This window comes from Serinus canaria, chromosome 2, assembly GCF_022539315.1.
Source record: "Serinus canaria isolate serCan28SL12 chromosome 2, serCan2020, whole genome shotgun sequence".
Taxonomy (NCBI): Eukaryota; Metazoa; Chordata; class Aves; order Passeriformes; family Fringillidae; genus Serinus; species Serinus canaria.
The window spans coordinates 12,664,097-12,687,201 of NC_066315.1; positions in this window are offsets into that span (position 1 = coordinate 12,664,097).

Sequence of the window (23,105 nt, forward strand, 5' to 3'; positions counted from 1 at the left end):
TAAGTTTTCATAATTTTTTTACTTCTTAACCCACTACCAAGATCAACAAACTGAAAACTATATCTTCTTTTTTTTAACAATATTGATTTGATCTGAAAAATACATCAACTTAGTAATCTTCTATTACTACCTGACATGAGCATTAAAATTAAGCTGAAAGCCCAATGCAGGCATTACAAGCTGCCTTATATCTTTCCATCTTAAGCCTGCCACAAAACTATTGATAATAACAGGAGATTCATCTGACAGAATGGACAAATTTTAGTATATTACCCATATTCTCTTTCAATATGAAATAGAGTAACTATTGTATTGGATTCTCGGGCTAATGCCTTGTTTGTTTGTTGTTTTTTTTTTAATTAAGGGAATGCTGGAGAATTTCAGTACAAAGATTGTAATTCACTTGAAGTCAAATCAGAAATTCTTTAGAGGCTGATCAATGATTACCCACTTCCACAAATTCAGATATGAGGAGAAACAAAAGCAATTTAAAAAAAAAAAAAAGCAGCAAAATTGCACATTGTTTTCCCTTTAATAAAATGAGAAAGAAAGGGTCAAGGTAGAGGAAAAAAAAATCCTGTATGGTTCCAGGTGGCATGCAGAGCAGACATGAAAGTAACTCATATTTCATCAGTGATTAAGAATCATTTGAAAGATTTTTTAATTGGTTCACAGAATATTCTAGATGAAATAACCCAGTCTTGTAGGTGGGTCTTGATGGTATCCAGATTGGGAATGTAGCTGATTGCTGTGCCTGAGGTTCCTCTGGAAGTTTGCAGGGTTTAAGGAATTTTGGCATCTGGTCTGCATAAGACTACTTGTGGCTGATGTTTTGTTACCAGTTACCTGTGTCCTGCCTTAAAACTCACACATATTTCTGAAGCATATGCAATGTAATATTATGTCAGAGGCATTTTAGAAAACTTTACAGATTGACATGCACACCTGTTTTTCCTCCTGTTCACTTAAAGAGTTAAAATTTCTTATTCAGTTTCCTTTTGTTTGTTTCAAGACATTTGTTATATGCCTACTACTTTGTAGTACTGCAAAAGAGCTAACAAAAATGAAAATAGAGAAAATATCCCCAGCAACTGAGCAACAAATTAAACATCACATAACTGTGCCAGCTGTACATAATGTTAAAAGGAAAAATGTATAAATAAATATGCTTTCATTCACAAAATGAAATAATTATTTCAATGTTTGTGTAATTTATATAATGAATATATTTTCTGAGGTTTCTTTCACAAAATTGTATTGAAAGTCAATAGACTCAAGAAAGTCCCACAAATGCTATTGTTTCTTCAATACCTAAAAAAATTACTAGATAAATTAATGTCTATGGAGGATATATAGCACATGTGACCAGAAATGAAGCTCTTCTCTAAATGTCCTTTAATCAATAAGAAGCTTCAATCAAATTTCCAGCCCACTTGCATGTGTATAGATGGGGTTTAGGTTAAAATATCTCTCTGGATTCACACTGAAAAAGCTTTACAGGGTAGGGAAATTTCACTGTGTTTGTGGCTAGTCTATTTCCTTCCCTCCTTAAAGCCTCTCTTACTACTCTGTGTCCATGACTATTCATAAATGCCCCTTTCCCACAGAGATCTGTAGAAATGTACTTTTTGTAAACTGAAAACAATAAACAGGACGAATATGGCCTAAAATGACAATAATAAATAACTATAAGGACCAGAGATGTGTTCTTTTAAAACCTTCTTTTAAAACCTAATCTTGTAAGTTATATTTCACAATGCCAGCTATTGACATCATGAAGAAGAAAAAGAAAAGGAATTCAGTCTTCTGAAGTCCGAAGACTTAGAATACAGTCTAAAACAAATTATGTAGGGAAGCTGCATCTGTACATTATAAAGCTACAAGGAACTAATGTTACTGAACTGACTAATATTAGGTGTTGTTTTTACCAGATTGCATCAGTCTGAATCTGTAGAATTGTTGGCAGAAACATTGTGTACATTGTTTCTTGATCCACTAATTACATATCCAGAATATCATGTGATATCAGATGGAAGGATTCAAAACACTCCAAACTTTGAGGAGACATAAGAGCTCTTATATGAGGGTTGTATATAATGGAAAGCATGAACACACTCCTGTTATGGGAGGTTTCTGTAATCAGAATCCAAAAACTATGTGAGGAGGTGGCAGTGTCAAGGAGACAAGGAGAGACAAGGAAACTCAGCTGAAGGCTTTGAGGAAGGCAGGCTGGCTGCAGTAAGATATCAAACACTCTGTACCAACCAGTGCAGTTGCAGCACAAAGCTGACAGAAGGTTGAGTTGATTTTTACAAGGTGTGCTAATGAATACAGATGGGAAGCAATAATGGCAATAATAATAATTATGAATCCTTCTGTGGTTTGTTTAGGCTCTCCCTGCAGCCAGGGAGTTCTTACACCGAGTGCAGTAAGAGAATTGGGCACTTGATTTGCTACATGTGTTCAGGGACTTTTCTATAACAGAAGGTCATCAGAGCTGGATTTAGACTGCAGCCTCTGCATTACCCAATCAAAAAATCAAGTGCTGGGTCATGAAGTGGTAGTCTGAGCCTGGCTGCATAGACAGCTTTTATATATAAAGCAAAGTAGTCTGGATGCTCAGTACAACAGGAGAGCGCAGCAAAAACCAGCCTGGACCTCGGGCAAACAGGAGCTTTAACAAGCACCTCTCAGGTGCCAGAAGTGCTGGATCAGACACTGTTCTCAAATGACACAGCTGGGGCTTTCCTCCTGACAAGGCAGCCAGCCTCTAATCATTTCACTTTAGGACAAAGAGGTGCCCTCCTCTTGTCTGTGTTAACCTCATGGTCAGAGCATTGCAAGACTCAGTTCAGGCCACAGTCCCAGAGGGGAATTACAAACCCTGCTGGCTTGAGGAGTGTTTTACAGCAATGTATTGCCCAACTCAGGCTGTTGGTTGCTCTCCAGCCCTCTCAGTTTTGTTCTTTCCCTACACTACTGAATATGATTCAAAATACTGTACACAGAGAGAAAATGCAGAAGGAACACAATTCTGTACTCCAGGGATTAGAACATCCCCATATGTAAGTGGGATTCCATATGTCCAGTACTGCTGGGTTTACTTAATTGGGAATTTATAATTTTAAGGGGTTTTCTTTTTTTTTTCATTAGTAAAGTTGTCATTTTCAAAATTAAATTGCTTTTAATACAAAAGACTTTTCCTTTGAAGCATATCCTAGTTAGAGCTCCTACATGTACACATATGTACATCAGCAAATGGTCCTGATTTGACACAAACCTGTACCTTGCAAGAAGAGGTTCTGGGTTCAAACAAGAGCAGCCATAAGCTCAGAAATACATTTTGCCAGCATAAAAGTTGTCCAGACTCTGAAATATGAACCTGAATTCCTAGATTCATTCCACTGACTGGTCTTTTAACACCTTGGACATTTTCCTCCAGACTTTATTTTCTCCTCACAACTTGCTCAGCCTTTAAGGTCTTCATTCTGAATTTAATCATGGAGCAAACTAAAATGCCAGGATCAGTTCAAGCAATGATTTTCAGTTGTAATAGTCCTCCCACTCTGCTGTTCAATCTGGACACTTTCCAAATTTACCCGCAGAGAGAAGTGATGTTTGAGCTAAGCTTGGAATGCTGAGGAAAAACTGAAGGGGGGGGGAAAAAAGTGCTTCAAATGTAAGGAGCACCAGAAAGAATTTACTGGTATAGAAAACAATAGGTTCCACTCTGCTGCCATGGTGTGAGATGGTAAAAAGATTAATTTCTTACATTTCTTTCTTATTTGTGTGTCTATTGGTATGTTTGGTGCTTTATGCCATGGTGCTAAATTGTCCAAATAAAATGTCATAAGAAAAGTGATAATTTGAGGGAAATAAAGTAGGTATTTCACATTTATTAGCATGGGAGAAGAGTGTATCAGAAAAGGAAGTCTTTACAAAAACAAAACACAACCAAGAAATCAGAGAATAAAAGATATTGTGAGCTTCTCTAGTTTTAAAAAATAAAAGGGCAATCTGAATGTTACTCATCAGTTACAAATAAGGATTTGTCGCATTCCATATAGATTTTAAAACTTGACAGGGGAATAATTTATATCTTAGGGAAAAAAAACTTTCTTGGTGGAAAAAGACTAGTCATTATGACAAATTCCATGTAGTTTAAAAAGGTCTTTTGGATATCCCTTAACAACTTTTTAAGTTCTTTTTTTCATTGCAAATTCCATATTTTTTTCTGCAACTGTCAATTGTATCTGACTTTACAATAGCATGGGTTGTAATGTATCACTTTTGATATTGACTGAGTATCTTCCAGCTGCAAGACTGTATTAAAATTCTGCTTATTTTAGTAGGTTTCAGACTGATCTTGCAGTATCAAAAATAGGATTTTTTTTTTTTTATTGTGTGGTTGATTTTTTTATCTAGGGTGAAACTCATTGCAAATTTTGTAGGCCATAGCAGAGATCAGCCCCAACTGAGTGACAGTCTTTGGAAATGGAACAAGAAAAATTCATTACTGAGCTCTTAATATCTACTGCAAGAACCTTGTTAGGAAATTTCTCTGAAACAGTTTGTTCACAGTTGACATTACTTATCATAACAATATTCCCAAGGAATTGATGGTTATATATTTCATTGTTTTCAGTTTTATTATCTCTAGCCAGTTTTGTATTCCTAATAGAATCTTAATCTGCTTTTTACTGCTAGTTGAATGACTAATAGGTACAGCACTTTGAAAAATTACTTCTGCACAGGAAGACCTCATCAGAACTTCAACATTTCTTGTAGATGACATACCCCAAAAGTGTCTATTTTCTCAGCAAAGTTAAGAGAACAAAACATTCTGAAAATTTTCCTTAAAATGCAAAAACAATACAGCTTTTTTGTAACAAATGTAAATCCCATAACTCTGTTTCACAATACTTTTAGACTTGGTCTACTTGCCCAGTTGTAGCTAGATCTAAATAATTTCTGCCTATAATTAGCATTAGTAAAGTAAAATTTCCTTAAGAGACTGTTATATCTTTTCCTTTGGTAAATGTTAACATGCTAAAGTGCCAGGGGCTTTTGTGAGGTTTGAAGAGGATGAGCAGTAAGGGCAGATCATCATTAAACTCCTGGGCTGCTTGCAGTTAAGTCTGTATTTTTGGTAAACTTTGCTGGAGCATGGGAAATGATTTTGAAACGTGCATTCAACAAGAGAATGGAGTGATTACTAAAGAATTTATAAAACCAATCACAGTCATTTGTCACAAGAAAGCATCTGAAAAGTTTAGCCATGAAGTTAGATGCTCAAAGAAAGGACCAAAGACTGGAATTTAGGGGATTTATTTTCTTTATTTATATAGCTGGATTTATAGCCTGAGACACCCAATTTTAGATTTCTCCTGAGTTAAGAAAAGCAACATTGGGAAAAAATGGCTTCCACATCTCCAATAAATATCCAGCTAATATGGGTTAGTACTTATTATTCTTGGCTAGAATGTGGTCTGGTGTTAGAGCCAGTTAAAGCCATTTCCACCAGTGATGGAAATTCTGAGAATGTAACATCAAAATTTTTGTATTCTCAATAGCATTTTCAAACTCAATAAATTTGTAAAATTTTAGACAAGCTATATACTCAGACCTTCTCTCACTCCAGAACAATTGACTATGTCTTATTTTCTCCTTGAAGTTTAGCTATTACTAATATTTCAGCAGCACAATTATGACTGGTGCATATGGATTTATGCCTTGATACTGTTATGCATATTTATGAGTCTAATGAATTATACCTAGTTGTATCTTTTCCTATTTTTAAGAATTATCCTCAGTGAAACAAAAGAAGCTCTCAATAAGCTCAAGGATCTGACCTAATTTAATCATGGTCTTGCTGCAGAGTCATGAGCTTTCATTTTAGAATCTTCCTGTGGATCTCACAGCCACATGAAAACCAGCAGCATTTATTGTCAGTTATGTGACTGAGGAGCAGTGAGCCAGTGATATGATTGGGGTTTATTAGGGCAAACAGAAGTTCTGTCCCTTTGTTGCTTTCACTAAAGCACGGGTTTATGAAACCCATTTCATATTTTGTCACTTCTGGAGTATCTAAAACTGTGTGATAGAACTAAATGGATTATTCCTAACTGAGATAAATCTAAGTTAACATTTTAAATTAATTATAATTTACTAGCATAAACTATTCCAAGGTTGTGTATCATACTTGTATAGGAATCTTCCAGGAACAAAAACATGAAACCCATTCATTTCTTCATATGTTAAAAAGCTACATAACTGGGTAATTCTGGTGCTATCTCTTTCTTCTGTCTTCATTCTGCATAGGTTCTACTGGCAAGTGAGAAATGCTGTAGCCTAAAGACATGCACTTATTCTATTTCCTTTAACAAAGAAAACACTAACAATGTTTGCTACAAATCATGAAGTTAAACCAAACTGCATAACAATAATACACTTCTCTGCAAAGGATATGGAAGTAGGGCTCTCTGAAAGCTAGAAAAACATTGGCAATCAAAAGCTACACAAAAGTAATCTTATTTTTATTACATACAAGAAACGTTTTCCCAGGAGTGCTGATGCCTGCCAGAAAATAAATAAGAAACTAGGATAAAAGAAAGAAGGAAAGATTACTCGAGTTAAGGTGTTCAGCCTTAGCTTCACATACCCAGGAGGAGTTGGGATTCTTCTGTGCTCAGCTAAAATTGATGGAAGTGTCTGCAAAACCAGGTTTGTTACAACCTAAACCACAGCTGCAGGATCTCCACTTCTGCTGCAGCATTCCATATTCACATTCCTAAGCCTGACTCTAGATCTGAAAGCCAGTGCCTATTGCTTCCTAAAGAGCTACTGCCTGGTGCCAGGACTTCAATCAGCCCTGAGGTAAGATCAGAGTGAGAATAAAAGAAAGAAAATAATAAACAAAAAATTGATCCTTCTTTAAAATAATAATAATAATCATTAAACTCACAAAAACATAAATGAATTGGGCACAGGTGAGTCTGGTATTGAAATGTTTTTGAAAGGACTAAAAGCCTGTATGCCAAGAAGCCATGGAAATGGAATGCTTGAAGTTACCATTCTGACTTTGGAAGAGGTCAGGGAGCTCTTAGAGAGCAAGAAAACCACTCTTAAGGAGGTAAAGCAAGACATGCATTCAGTTTGTTAAACAAGACAAGAGGGTATCACCACATGAAGCATCTTTCTTCAGGCTGTAGATAAGCTGATAACTAACCTTGGCTACAAGGCTGTTTCCTTGCTTTGGTGTGTCTGTTCTTGGGGCTAACAGCAATTCAGGGGCTGTAGCATTTTTCAGCTTCTAGGGCTGAAAAATTGCTGCTGAGACACAGCAGTGGCTGATTCTCCTGCCCAGATGCTGACCATGCACCCTGCTCACAGGAACTGCTGCCTCAAGGCAAGAATTCCTCAGGAAATTGCATGAGCTGGCTTATCCCTGGCATGTCCTTAGGATGCCTCACTCCATACAGATGCAAGCCCTGCCCATCCTGCTCCCCTTTGCCCATCCCAGTTCAGGAGCTGCAGCGCAGAAAGATTTACCTTTAGGAACTATTCCTCCATCACCTCCATCAGGGAAGATGGGGATAGGTTGAGTCCTTCAGGGCATTCCTGGGAAAAAAAGTGTTTAGGCAGGAAGCACTAGGTACTGATTGGTACCTGGTGTCAAAATGTCTGCTGCAGGCTTGTGAGCAGGTATGTGGGCAAAGCCTGGACAGGGTTCCAGGTCAGACACAGCCCTGAAGGAGCAGTCCAGAGGCCCCAGTCCAGAGGGAGCAGGGTTGTGGCAGAGCTGGAGACCAGCTGGGAATCCAACCAGAAAAGACCATGGGCTTCCAGACCCTGGATTGGTGTTAAAAAGACCAACGATGTAACAGCCTGCCCAAAAGCCAGATTCTGCAGTTAGGTGAAATGAGGCATGTCAGTAATTTTTTGCTTAATATTTCCTGTGGTTCTTGTTGGAAACCTCACAAAAGCTGCTATTTTTAAGACATTTAGACTTTTTAGGTACTACACCAAGAATTGTTTTTTTTTCCCCCCTGTGATTCAATGTGTTGTCTCAACTTACAAAAAAACCCACTAAATAATTGACTCAAGTTCAGTTTGACCTCACAGTCTGTTTGGGGTCAGTTCCCATTTTTACCTATGCTAATTTTCCCATGCTTGGTTTAAGGATAGCAGTAAATGATTGAAGTACTTTTCTAATTGTAACTTCATTACCATGTAAAGTGAAAGACAGACTCTTGCTTGGAGATTAGCAGACAAGCAGTTAAAGAAAAGATAGATGGTTTCTGTGGTTCCTTAAGGCTTTGCTAAATAAGATTGATTTCAGCCCTTAATCTCTTTTGTTAAAAAATGCTAGTAGACTGTTTTTAAAAATAAAAAAAAGGCCATATTCCCTTCACATTCAAAAAGTACAGATTGATGTTTCTTCACTTGGTGAATATAATATGCACATTTTAAAAAGCCCCAAAACAAAATCAGACATAAGATCTCTCCTTATTTTATATAATAGAAAAAAAGACTTAAAATATTTCTGCTTCTGTTAGAAACTTTATTCAAAACAACTGATATTGCAGGAGGGTTTGTGACTTCTTTGTCTGGTTTTGTTTTTGTATTTGTTTTTAAGGGGTTTTTTTTGGCTGGTTGGCTTTTGTGTTTGTTCAAATGTCTTTAGTGTATTTATACTGTCAGTCAGGATATGAATTTTAGTGTTTACAGAATATATTGATTCCTATATACAAGACTTCCAACCAGAACACATTAGGAGCTGACCATTAGTATAGAGACATATCTGTTTAGAAAAAGACATTAAGCTTTATTTCTCCATTGCCTTTGTACATTTTAATGGGAAGACATTTGACTACTTAAACATTCTAGAAAGGTGTTCAGAGCATCTGTGCTTTCTTGAAAGGCAGCCAAAACATCATCAACACATCACAGCAGCAGCCATAGTCTCTGTCAGCTTCAACAACAGACACAAGATCCTGTCCAGAGAATGATATGAAGATATCAGTAAATTCTGGACCCAAATCTGTTTACAAGGGTTTAATGACAAAAGGCAGCAAAAAAAATCAGCAAGAACTTGTTGGAATGATGTGAAATCACAGAGAAGTTCTGGTACACACTCAGTGAACCATTAGTATCCACCAAGGGCCAATTTGCTGTGTCCTGTACCCAGCTGGGCACAGCAGCATCACTTAGATCTTCTCTTTGATGCAGGAACTGGAAAGGCAAACCCTGTAATTGCACACATGATCCTTCATCAAAGGAGAGGAGAGGTAAGAAAGAAGTCAGGGAATGACAGAGACTCATTTGGTTGAATAAGATCATAGAGATGGGGAAGGAAGAGGGCAAGGGAAGAAAGACATTTCTTCTTCTCTCTAGCTCATGGATGTGCATGGTTATAAATACAGCTTATATACAGGGAGGCCCAGTAGTAAAATGAGACTGAGAGTAGGGAAAGTTGAAGCCACGAGAGGAAGAAAAATGGCATATGTTGAAATTATGCACCAATCTATTTAAATTAGAATGAAAGCCAGAGAAAATCTGTGGAATTTTTCCTTTCTGAGGTTCAGCAGGGTGCAGAGACTCCAGAGTAAAAAGCAGTGACCCCTGGATATCAGACTGCAGGCAAGTTTCCTTTGCTGTCTCTGTCTCCTGAACGATGCCAGATCTTCAGATTGTGCAATACTCAATCAACAGCTGAAATCTTTGTCTTCACTGACCTCTACTCACTTTCTGCCATAGAGAAAATATTGGTGGTCTTTCATTTTCCGAGTCATTTTTGCCAGGCATAAACTTCCTGGCAAATAAATCAGTTAAAATGAATCCTTTAAAAACAAAAGGCATATTATCATCTAAGTGGAGCATCAGATGACCCTTTATAAAGTATGGGATAGACAGAGCAAAACACCAACAAATATGCATTTTCTGGTCATTCAATTTTCATGCATTTTTTGGAAGTTTTGGAAGAAAGGAAGAACTGTTCTTCAAAACATAGCATTACTGTTCTTTTGGAGAATATAAATTCTGTTAGAACATTGTTTTCCACCTAAAGGTAATTAAAGCATTCTTCTACATTTTGAGAGCAAAAAGGCATTTAAATTAAGCAAAGATCTGAGAGAATATCATTGAGGGCAGCTAAGTTTTTAAATTTTTTGTCAACTGTCTCCTATTGACTATTAATAATAGGAGAAAAAATGAATCAATCATAAATTTGTTAATTTTACAGGCAATGTTTTACCTCTAGTAATGGCAGCTTCAGACTCCTTCATTATAACAAAAATTGACTCAGCTATAGAAAGTCACCCATTGCTGTTATGATTTAGTTGTTCTCAGCTGTGCAACTGGCATGTCATTTCAGGGGGGTTAAGGTAATGTATTTATAGGAAAGAACTTTCTTTAATGGCCTCTGTGCTAATAAAGAATTGTTGTATTTGAACTCTGCTCTGCCGCACCCACTCCCTTCTTTTGCTAATACATTCCTTCCTCCTTTGACAAATCTGGTCATCTTGCCAAATAAAGAAAAGAGAGGGAAAAAAGCAGTTTCTTAGAATCTGGATGGTTTACAGAAGTAGAGATTTCCATTCTGACAAAGGATGTATAAATCTTTAGGGAATCTGGTTCTCAGAATTCTCTGTATTCAAGGGATAACTTGAAGATGTTATGCAGTGTAAGAAAAGCATTGGGAACACAAAATCTTTGTATCTAGCTTAAAAATGAAGGGATATAATGTATTATTTTAATCACCCTTTTTCTCATTCATCCACAGCTATTTTTCTATCATCATTCCATGATGAAAATGATCCCTTGCTCCCTGCAAGGCTTTAATTTGGCAAAGTAGCCCACTATGAGCCTTCCCCTACAAAATTTCATTTACAGCTGTACTCTCCCTTTCAACTACACAGAGAAGCTGTAGTGGACTGGTCTGAAAATATCCTTTCCCTTTGTCTGGAAAGTCTCTGACACACAGTTTTCAGTATAGGAAATGAATGAGTGCAATAAAAAATAACATAAATTCACACTGTGTCGCCTCTTCAAAGTGAGAAGACACCACTTAATTACAGCTTTCATGATCAATGATAGATCCTTACCAGTGGTGCTATAGATAAACCTGGCACAGTGGAAAAGACTTTACAAGGGATTTGCAAGATAACCTCAGATTTTTATCCTATTTGAAACTGGCCACATTGAGCTTCTCCTCTCTGCAGTTTGTCAGCTACAGGCCCAAGGAAGACATCTAACACTTTTGTTGCTGAAAGTCCTCTTCAAAATTATGCTGAGTACTTCCATGGGGTTTTTCATGACAGTTGCTGAATCTTAATGGTGAAATAACCTCACATATCCAGACTATAAAATACAATGGGAACTTTTGACCTTGCAAATGTTAGGAAATAGCAGCATCTTTCAGTACCCCCAGTTTCACATCAGTCAGACTTAAGGTAATCTCCTGCTGATCTCCTGCCAAAGAAATGAGAAAAACTGACTAAAAATAGAGTAATTATACTGAGAATTGTCTCTTAATCATCTCAGACCTTGATAATGCTATGCTGACTCCTCTACAAGAGCACTGCACCCCTCGATGTGTTAAGAGAACTTGCCATTATGACTTTCAAGACAAAGGAAGGAAGTTCCAGGTGCCCCAGCGGCTGTTGAAGTCCCCATGTAGTGTAGGTTGTCTCACAAACACATCAAGAGTGCAAACTGAGCACAAATTCCAGGAGAAAGCAGGTACCAGGTACTTCTAAATCTTAATGTTTACTAGGAAGCAGAACTTGTCAACAGAGGAAGACAATAGACAAGGCACCTGGTAACCCATCATTGTCTTCAACATGGTCTTCAGGCAGGTATTCCAGAGAGTAGAGTTACCTCAAGGGAATGCTCCAGGCTTTGTTGTTCTAATCCTAGAAAACAGAGTGGTGGATTTTAAATAGAAATCACACATTCTAACTCTAAAAAATTTCCCTCAGCCCCATGAGATCAGTTTGCTGATAGAATCAATCTCCATATATTTATAGCCAAAAATTTACCCTGGTTAATGGTAATTTTAAGAAAACTTCATTATATACACCTTTAAAAATCACCAAAAATGTTACAAATTATGTCAAAAAGCCAAATCCAAGTCTGGTCATGCTAAGAGCTGAGTTATACACATATATATAAGGAGAGTAAAATATAGCATTGATGTGTCACATTATATGCGCCATGAAAATGAAAAGCCTTTTTATTATTGGAACGACTTTTCATTAGCAAGATCCAAGTAGTTGAGATGTTGGGTTCTCCAAGAAAACTTTCATGCAGACATTTGAAAATGAAAGCATATCTTAGAACTGTATTTGGAGAAACCAAATTTTCTGTATGGGATTTGCAAACTAAAAGCGAGTCTTTGTCTCGTGTGGCTTGGAAGCCTCAGAAGTATGGTTTGGCTGCTGGAAATCTTTATATCTAGAATGGAAAAATCCCTAAACTTCTCAAAAGTAAACAAAATCAATAATTTTGTGAACTGGCAGTTTTATTACCTGTCAGAATCTCTCAGGCCCACCCTGCAACATAGACAGGACTGAAAATTATGCAGTTCTTTGAAGTGGTTGAACTAGCGAAGATCCTTATTCAGCTGAAAACAGAAGCGCTTATTTTAATTGTGGCAAACACCAGAATACACTTGCAGCTTTTCTACTAGGGGGCTATAAGCCAACCTATCTAACACAGAGGTCTCTGAAGTCAAAGGAAATTGTTTTATTCCACCTTCTGAACTTCAGATTTTCTTAGCAGTGTGTCAAAAGCAAATATAGGTAGAAAGCAAAATAAAATCCCCAAAACTTGAAGAAATCATTAGAGCAATATCAACCTCTATACCTTATAAATAACATGTTCAATTGCTTCAAGTTCATCATAAAGAAGACTGCCTTGTTGAAAAACAAGATATGCAAAAATTCTGAATTGATTGTACAGAGTAAGAAGAAAATGTAAATCTGTAAAATGGGTTGTTTGTTTATACTTATGGAGAAGGTACATTTAACTAACTGCTTTTAGAAAAGCTGCCTGAGTTAATAGCTCATTGACATGCTAAAATTATTTTCAGTATTTACTAAAATAGCACACTACAGACTATTTATTTTCCTTTAATTTTTTTCTAATGCGCATTAAATGTGGTCTTCCATTTAAATATTCTCCTTTTGACTGAAGACTTCATGAGCACAATGAAAGTCTTACATCCTCCTTTTTTCAATAACATAATATATTTTTTGACATACTAAAATTGCATTCTATCCAAGAATACAATGTTCTCAACACGGTTTCAATGTAAATTTCACATTCTGCATCAGTTGTAGTTGAATTTCATGTTATGGAGCATTAACTCCGTCATTTCATTATTTTTCTAAATACCCTGTACTAGGTGTTAAGATAGAAGGACATTGACCTGTTGGAGAGAGTCCAGAGGAGACCACCAAGATGATTAGAGGGATAAAGCAACTTTCCTGTGAGGAAAGGCTGAGAGAATTTGGTTTGTTCAGCTTGGAAAAGAGTCGCCTTAGGGATGATCTGGTTGGTGCATTCCAGTCTGATGGGAGATCCATCCAGCCCAGATTGAACATTTCCAGGGATATAGTATCCACCACCTCTCTGGGCAATCGGCTCCAGTCCCTCACCACCCTCACAGTAAAGAAATCTTTCTTTATATCTAATCCAGCCTTATCCTGTTTCAGTGTAAAGTTGTCCTATCACTAAAATCCCTTTTAAAATGTCCCTCTACATCTTTCTTATAAGGTCCTGTACTGGAAGGCTGAAGGTATTCCTGGACCCTTCTCTTCTCCAGGCTGAACAACCCTAATTCTCTCAATGTTTTCCTCATGACTTTCCTGTGGTGAGGACCCCAGAGCTGATGCACCACTGCAGGTGGGGTCTCATGAGAGCAGAGTAAAGGGGCAGAATCCTTCCTTGTCCTGCTGCCCAAGGTGCTTTTGATGCAGCTGTTTGGCTTTGGGCCTTCAGGAGCACATTGCTGGATCGTGTCCAGCCTCTCATTCACCAGCACCTCCAAGACATTCTCAGCAGGGCTGCTCTCAATCCCTTCATGCCCCAGCCTGTTTCAGGTGCTGTCTTAACCCAGGCATAGCACCTTGCGCTTAGCCTCTTAAATCTCATGAGTTCCCATTTTCTCTTCCAGTTTGGCAGAATAAAAAATGAGAAAATGGCTGAAGCATTTAGAGAAGACTCTGAAGTTACCACCTCATACTTCATTGGGGGCTCTGCCAGCCAACTGAAGTGTGCTCCTGGACTAGGACCATTAGGTTCCTGTGTCTCTGAACACCCAATTATGGCAGGTCTTTTTTTCATCTTGTATATCAGAACTAGTTGGGAAAAGGAAAAGAAACTTCAGACAATTGTTTCTCAGACCAAACCCCAACATTTTACAGTCAAGAACTGAAACGTTCTCTCTTTCTTTAGACCTATTGTAATATTGTCATTATTGAAAGTTTCACTGCTGGGAAAAAAAAAAAAAAGGTAGAAAGGGCAACTAGCATTTGCAAGGTTCCCAGCTGGATACCCCCTCCTCAGTTCTGGCAAAAATATGCCAAACCTGAAATACTTTTTACAACAGGTTTTAGATTTCATCAATTCATTTTTCCGTATATTTCTGGTTAAAGCCTCTAGAGCTCCAAATCAGAACTTCAGACTGGAAATTGTTATTGGTCCTTGAAAGGCTTTAGAGGGAATAAGAAATTCTTAACTATTGAAAATTTCCATGGAGCTAAATTAAAGGAATAAATTAATTGCACATACATCCAGATATATTAATTGGCACAACAACATGACAAATTATTTCCTAGTAAAAACTTATGCTCACATGGCCATGGGCAGACTTCACAGAGCTCTGTGCTAATACAAGGTTCCTATCAATTTGGCTTTTGCATATCTTACAGAACAAAAACCTACTCTTTAGTGAAGAAGCAAGTTCTTGTGTGTGATGTGAATTCCTCAAAGATTTTTCCCATGTTATTTCCTTAGATCACAAGGCCATCTTTCTCTATTTAAGTTGAATTACTAATTATGTCTTAGTTGAGTCCACACATTGTAATACAAACATTTTTGTTCTAATTTACTATTTGACATGTTCTGTATTTTTTTTACAATATGTGGAGTCAAGACTCAAAGAAGCAACTTTTGAATATGTCTGGTATTGAACACATTTTTTACCCTTTTATTATGTATTATTTTATTATTTTTCAAGCTCAGAAAGAAATGCAATTTGAAGGTTTTTTAAGAATTTGAGTAATTTGTTATGAATTTAAAACAAATGGAAAACCAGATCTTTTTTAATTAAGATAATTATAGATGCTATTAAGATCTAAATAATGATGTAGTGAACTTTAAAGTCAGCAAAAGAGACTGGAAAAAACCTCCCAGAACACCGGAATTAAGAAATCAAGTAAGCTCAAGTTTGTATGTGACAATAAGTTCATGGGATATTGGACTGCTTTACATTGGAAATTCGCCTCGGATGAAACTGACTGTAGTTCTGCAATGGCAATGAAATCATGGCTGGTAATCACCAGTGGGAATTTTTTTCTTGCTGGCTGGAACCCCAGAGCTCAACAGAAGAATGAATTAAACAAGTCCAGCATTTAGAATTACATTGGAATAGGGATCTATTTGAAAGCTGTCTGGAGTCTGACCTGATAATTAACTCTTATTTTAAGAATTTAAAAGGAAGATGGGACTTCTGTGGGTGTGATGTCTGCTACTCTATAATATTCATGTTAAAGCAGCAAAAAGGAAATGCCGTACCAGAGAAAAGCAGAATGTGTTGCTTACTGATTCCCTTCTGCCTTTACCACAGAAATGAAACTTATCTGAGTGAAACAGCTTATGAAAAAATCCCCCACACCCAGTTAATTTTATATATAGCTCCTACTTCAGATCTCGTCAAAGAGAAGAAAAGCCTATTTGATATTCAGCTACCTCTTCAAAATATGTTTTCACATCAGTAAAGCACAATATGCTTGGAGATGGTCACATTTCACTTCTTAATGGACCTGATCTGGCATAACCTGGGACCATTCCAGAATAAATTATTGAGGGCAATTTTTTCAGGCATAATTCTTGAGTCCTTCAATAGATTACTAAAATTAAATAACAAAAAAAAAAAAAAAAAAGCCTGAAATAAAAAAAATTCACCTATTTTTATATCACTTGTAGACACTTTAAATTTTATTTTCTCAAGTAGTTCATGAAATCCATTAGTTTTAAAATCCTCTTATGGTTCATTCTGATATTAATTCTGCTAATTCATTTTTTTTCCTTTAAGACCTTAATCCTGTTTCAGTGGACAGAGATCTCCCCTACATGACAGGTTAATTTAGAATACATTCTTGAATTCTGGAGAATATTTATTTATTTAACTAAGATTAGACATGCAAGTGACTTGAAACTTATAAAACAATTCTTATTGGATTCCAGTGTAACAAAGTTGGGGTTTTTTATGCTAAATGAATTATACAAGTGTAACCATCTTCACCTGAATTAAGTGAATATGAGTGATGATATACTGTTCACGCACAGAAAGACATCTACTGCAATTTATCATAATACCCCTTTAACACTAAGGAGATCTGAATATTTAGAGTAGTAATGTGTCACTGTATGATTGCTAAGATAATTTGTGCTGTGCATAGCACCCAAGAACTGCAAATCCTAACTCACTTATTTTCTATTTGTCCTTGTCTCCTGAAGAATCATTTGGTTCCTAAATCCTCCCTGTGACTTTCAGAAGTAGTCTTAAAGCTAGACAAATTTATGGTTATTTTATGCCAAATGATTTCCTAACATGCATGGCTGCTGGAATTACAGAAACAGAGAAATGATCCACTCTGTATAATGTCAGAACCTAATATTCATGGGGAACTGAGCATGTTCAAATCCTCAAAGAGCAAATTCTAAAATGAAAACATTTGCTCTGCAAATAGCAGCATTTTGGAGGGTATGGAAAGGACATTCTGGTTTGTAACTTGAGTATTGTTTGGATGGCTCATATTAACAGCCTCATTGAAAAGATGAAAGGGTATCACCAGTGTAAACAAAACCTGCGTGAAACAAACAACCAATTCATATTTAGGGAGCTATAAGTAATCGAATGGGCAATGGAGCATGCTGTGAAAATTGTAAGATTTGCATACTTTTCTGAGAACTTCAGAATTAACTCATAATGTCTCTCCTGATCACAACACTGCAGTAGCAACACTGGACATGTTAACCTTTTATGGTAAGGGACACTTCAAAATTTGGTTTTGGTTCTGTAATATTAATTAATCTGACAGACAGCCCTTTGAAAGGTGGATCTAAAAGACTCCAGAGGGAGCTGATATCAACTGGTGGAGAGAATTTGTCACCAGCTTAGAAAAGCTGTTTTCACTGCTATCTGAGATTGTAATACCTGTCTCCAGTAGAAGTTAGTGTTTGTGTTTCTGTATGTACATATTTGCATACCTATTCAGTCTAAATTTAAGTATGTACTTATGCTTGCTAATGTTTATGGTGCAAGGGTTTAAAAGGAGAAAATACGAGCTATAAAATACCTTTATTGTGGCACAAAAATGATTAAATACATTAAAATAACAGAAAAATATACATCAAGTCCAATTTAATGTAATGTTTCTTGCTCTTTTGGGAAATTTCATTCTTTCTGAGCAAGATTAAATACTGTGAACTGTGGAACAATATTCCCAATAATGATAAAAGCATATAAGTACAAAGACTGACATGATGAATGATGTCTGACTGAAAAAGTCAGGGATCCTGTGAAAAATTATGCAACTGAAATTGATGGCAGGGTTAAAAAAGACTGGCTGAGTGATGAGCCCCATGTAAAGGGACTTAAGTTTCCAAGCCTGAGCCACTTTTGTGGAACACAAGTGATGAAAGCACATAGGAGTTAAGGAAGTAAGGACTAAAAATTGTGGGAGTAATTCCAAATTTCTCACATCATAATTTTGTTTATTCTTTGGCTTTGTCCCTCTAAGACTTCGCAGTTAATGATCAATTTTCCTTCTTTCCTTCTTTCTTGTTTTTGACCTTTAAGCCTAAAGTTAGAATGTACAGAGTTTGAGAAATGGTTAAGATAAAAAGACCTTCTGTCGGGCCAAGTGTTGATATGATGCAATATTTTTACTCATACGTTCAGTCTTAGATCAAAACTGGAATTTTGCTTTCATAATTTCTATTGTAAGATGTTAAAATCATGGATTTTTGGAGCAATTTAGTTTGGGAAGGACATTGGCTGCCCATCTGATCTAACCATTTTCCAAGGCAAAAACTCAATCCTCAAAAGCTAGATTAGGTTTTTCCAGCTTTTGTTGTCCAGGTTTTATTATCTCTCTGAATGGAGATGCCAAAACCTCAATGGACAACCCTTTTGACCATGTTCTTGGTGTAATAAAATTTTAAATATCCAGTGCGAATTTACATTGCTCCATTCCTTTTCTTTTATCCTATTTCTAAGTGTTTCTGAAGTGAGCTTAACAGACTTCTCTTCAGGCTGAATGGTTCCAGCTCTCCCAGCCTCTTCTCAGTGTTCCAAGTCCTTAATGACCATCACAGACCCTCACTGGACTTATTCCAGTTTTTCCATGTCTCTCTCAAACTGGAGAAAGATCAATTCCTTGTAACTGATGCTCTGCCCAATGCAGCCCAGGATGCTATTGGCTTTCTCTGCTGCAAGGGTGGCTTTCTGGCTAATATTCTAAGTTGTGTCCACAAGGAGTTCCAGCCCCTTTTATTCACAGGAATGTAAAGACTTACCTCATATCCTTTCCCAATATTTAAGGAATGGAGGTAGTTCATACATGTCAGATACAGTAGAAGTGATACTCTAGGGCCATCAAAAGCCTCCGATTGTGTAAAGAGGAAACTCTAAAAAATGTTTTAGTTTATACTTATCCTGCTAAACTTTTATTTCTACCTTGCTCAGGGAAAAACTGTGTAGCTTTTTTACTCCTATTAACAGTCGTTCCAAATGAATTTCAAATACATAATTGTGAATTTGCAAGTTTTAATATTTTCTTTCCCTGTTGGGAAATGCAATAGTAAATATTATAACATTTAATTAGGACATATTTATAGTGTAGAAATATCACAAAGGTTCACAGCACATGAACGAAGTGTACATTTCAGTACTCTTTAGGTATTGAGGTATGCACTGCACTTTTTACTTTCTGTTTAGCAATATAGAGGTAAGGAAGAGGTCTGCACTTGCAAGGGAATTAAAGGAAGTGGTTTGCACCAACTTAAATTGCTAATAAAGGACCAGTGTTCCTCCCCCTCTTGCCCCTGAATGATTATCAAAATCAGAAGCACAGACAAAGCTCTGTAGCTGTAAGGGGCTTCATGCATAAGAAACAGATGGGGATAACTTCCATATACTAAAGATACAACATATAATTCTAAAATGTTACAGAACAACTACATTGAAAAGCTATATTACAATATTATTCCACTGGGGAATGGTTTTATAATTCCCCATAAAGCTTTCAAGTCCCTTGTTGTTGTTTTCAAATTATGCTATCTCTGTCAGTAATAAGCTAAGACATTAAAGAAAAATCCAATAAATGTTTCATAAAACTATGCAAATTAACAACTAGACTTAATCTTCCAGGATCTATGAAATTTTATATAGTAGCTGTAGTTACAATTAAGTTTAATGTCAGAGGCCAGCTCTGCAGAATAGCAAGAGAAACTTGCTCATTGACTGTATTACAAACCTAACAAACACTTAGACTGGTTACAGATGGAATGATAGCATCACAAAGTATGAAAAAATTATAAGGCTGTACCAGCCTCACATTGTTAAGTTCTAGAGAGAGAAATTAATGGCACAGAGGTCTTGAACATCTCCTGGGCTGGCAAAAATGCCATCAGCACATTTCTGAAACATTCACTGATGAAAACTGTTTCACCTACTTAATAAAGAGCAGAATAATACATGGAGAATAGTTATGAATGTCACATCCACATGCATTTGGTCTCACTTTCCAAAATGAAGTCTTTATCCTGTTTGCTGTAATTACAGGATTGAAACTGTGATCTCAGTCTCACGGGTGTGTCTGTCATGAGTTCTCCTGAAATACCTTGGTCTTATGTGTATTTGAAGATTTGGCTCATTATCCAGAGCTCTGTGTTGTCTCTTGCAGAAACACAAACAACCACTTTCTTGCACTCTGGGTCTTTACCTTCCTTGCAGACACATGGACAATCACACATTCTCCACATGCAGATAAAAATAGTGCCAGGGCACTGCTGAGTCACGTTCAACTTCACCAGGGTCCCCAGGTCCCTTTCCACAGGGCTGCTCCCCAGCCTCTTGTTTCCCAGTCTGTGTGTGCATACAGGATTGCCCTACCCCAGGCAGAATCTTCCTCATCTGCCTCATCTGACTGTCACTGAGCTGTTATGATTCCTATGTCAATCTGGTAATGACAGAATTTTGGGCTATAATCAAAGAAGTTTCACATCAGATGTGCAGTAAACTTAACTACATATTTGAAAATGAGATAATTGTACTTCTTGAAAAGGAATTGTGAACACCACCAAGTACAGAGAGCTTGGAGGTTCCTTGGGTAGTTTTCCCTGTCAGTGAATCCTATTGCCAAATGGCTTAGCTCTTGAGTTTCTCCAGGCTCTGATTTCCAATACACTGTCACTATAGTGAGTCTGCCTCTGTCTCTGCAGAACTCCTCCAATACTGTTTCAGCATGTTCTGGTTTTTATTCTCTGCACGTGCTCTCACACCAAACCCAGCATTCCCTCATCAAAAAGAAAGAAAGTAAATGAGTGCATGTCTGTGTGCATGTTCAATGACCCAGGACAAGACAAAGGACACAAAGACAATGTGAGGTACAGCTATTGCCCATATCTAGTTCTTTAAACAAACAATGGGAAAACCCATATTAATTATCTAGAAATCACTGTTTTATGTGATGCTGATGGAACAACAGAGTTTATCAGCCGTTACATGAAACTCCTTGTACAAATTCTTCTGAATCAATTTTCAAAGTCTTTTAGGCCTCAGTAATTTAGGCCAGGATTTCTCTGTCTGAGTGTTGAAAACTAGAGTCCATTAAGACCCCAAATTCTGATGTATATGATCATGTTATTTGATATTATAATAATCCTTACAAAGAAGGATTTCTGAGTGTGAGAAAGTAGTTCCTGCACATCACTCACTACCTGCTATGAAGTGCTTTGTAAAAAGGGTTACATGTATTACATGTATTCATGCCACTGGAAAAGTTTCAAATATCTAAGCATAGAAATAATGAAGTTAAAACTTGTCACAGACCAATGCTTAAATCTTAAAACAGAGGTCTATAAAAAAAAACCAAAAAAACAAAAAAACAAGTCTGAACTACTCCACACCGATGATCACAAGATTACACAAGACAAAAGAGCCATAAAAGATCCACTCTGAATGCCCATATAATTCCTCTATACAATATCACTAGAAAACTCTTTGTTTTTAAACAAAATGAAAACACAGACTGATTTCTGAGCCTGGAATTAATGTTCTAAGCTTTCAAAGGTGTTGCCACTCTAGACTGTAAATTTTGACCCCCTACTAATAGCAATCACAAAACACTCCCATGCTATAGGATGAGGTACTCTTATAACTTACATTTATGTACCATAACTGAATCCTAAAAGACACAAAATTCTTCCCCATTGAATAATTCCTTCATTGTCTTGACTGCCCATGAATTTCTCAGATAGGCAAATTCATGTTGCTGATCACAAGTGACATTAATACACCGGCTGTCATGTAATGCATTTAAACTTGCCTTTTACTGTACAATGCAAATGGATTTTCTCTGAGCATTCCGAGGGCAACTTAACAGCCAGGCAGGAAATGGGATAACTGCTTAAAGGGATTCACAGTGCACTATTAGTATTTTTATTACTGCTGTAATTTTATTGTGTATTTGACTTATGAGGGATAGGAAAAATTTAAAAACATTCTGTATCTTTTCAGTTCCACTAAAATGATTTGCAACCAGAAATTAAAGTGCTGACTAAGATGCTATAATGAACCTTAGGAATAATCATTAATGTTTTACCCGATTTTGCATTTGTATCAGTCTCAGCCAAAGAAGAAATATTACAAGAGTGTGTTTTCAACCAGCATTTAGAGCTCTATTAGGAGTTGAAACCATTATAAACATTCTCATTAAAGCCTTATTTAGATAAGGAAAAAGAAAAGTCTTATAGAACTAAGAAAGAATAATTGAAGAAACTTTGAACATAGAAAGTTTTTGTGGCAAGTTGCCTAAACTCTAAGTTTGTATTCTCCTTCACAATTTTTATAGCATCTTTCTGAAGTTTCCTTTACTGTGGCATTCTGTGTGGCATATTGCATGTTCTAAGAGATAACTGTTAGTCAGATCCAGGTTTTTTGAAACAGACATAATGCCTACAGAAAACAATGGGGTTTGCCAGAGCAAGTGTAAAATGGAGGATAAGTCATGATGAGACAAACATCAGAGAAATTCTAACAGTGATGGAGAAGATGCAAAATACTCATTTGTTTTCCTCATGCATGTTTGTATTCTGACCTTTTTCAACTGCTTTAGAAACAACCACATATTTAGAATGTCTGTGCAACACCAGCTATTTCCATTTCCTGAACAGCCCCTTTACAGGGTTAAGATACTGCATTTTTGTGGCAATCTAAATAGAGGAAAATTGAAATTAAGTATGATATTGAATCTCACTAATCAGATTTTAAAAATAGGCATAAAATATCTCATGTCACTATAAAAATATTAAAATTTGCTATTAGGTAGATGGAACTTTCTGTGTGAGCCAACAACAGTATGAATCAGTCTGTGAAAGGCAACTTTGTGTCAAGACAGTCAGATCCAGACTGGACAAATATAGCCTAATAAATCTCATGGTGGTGTCTGGAATTCAAAAAGCACAGTCCTGGTCAAATGACCAACTTGTGATAGCAGACAGTAAGCCACACATGACTTTAGAGGACAAACAAGCACAAGTCAGTACTGCTCATTTCCAGAAAGGGATGCAATGGACAGCTGGAAAAGCTT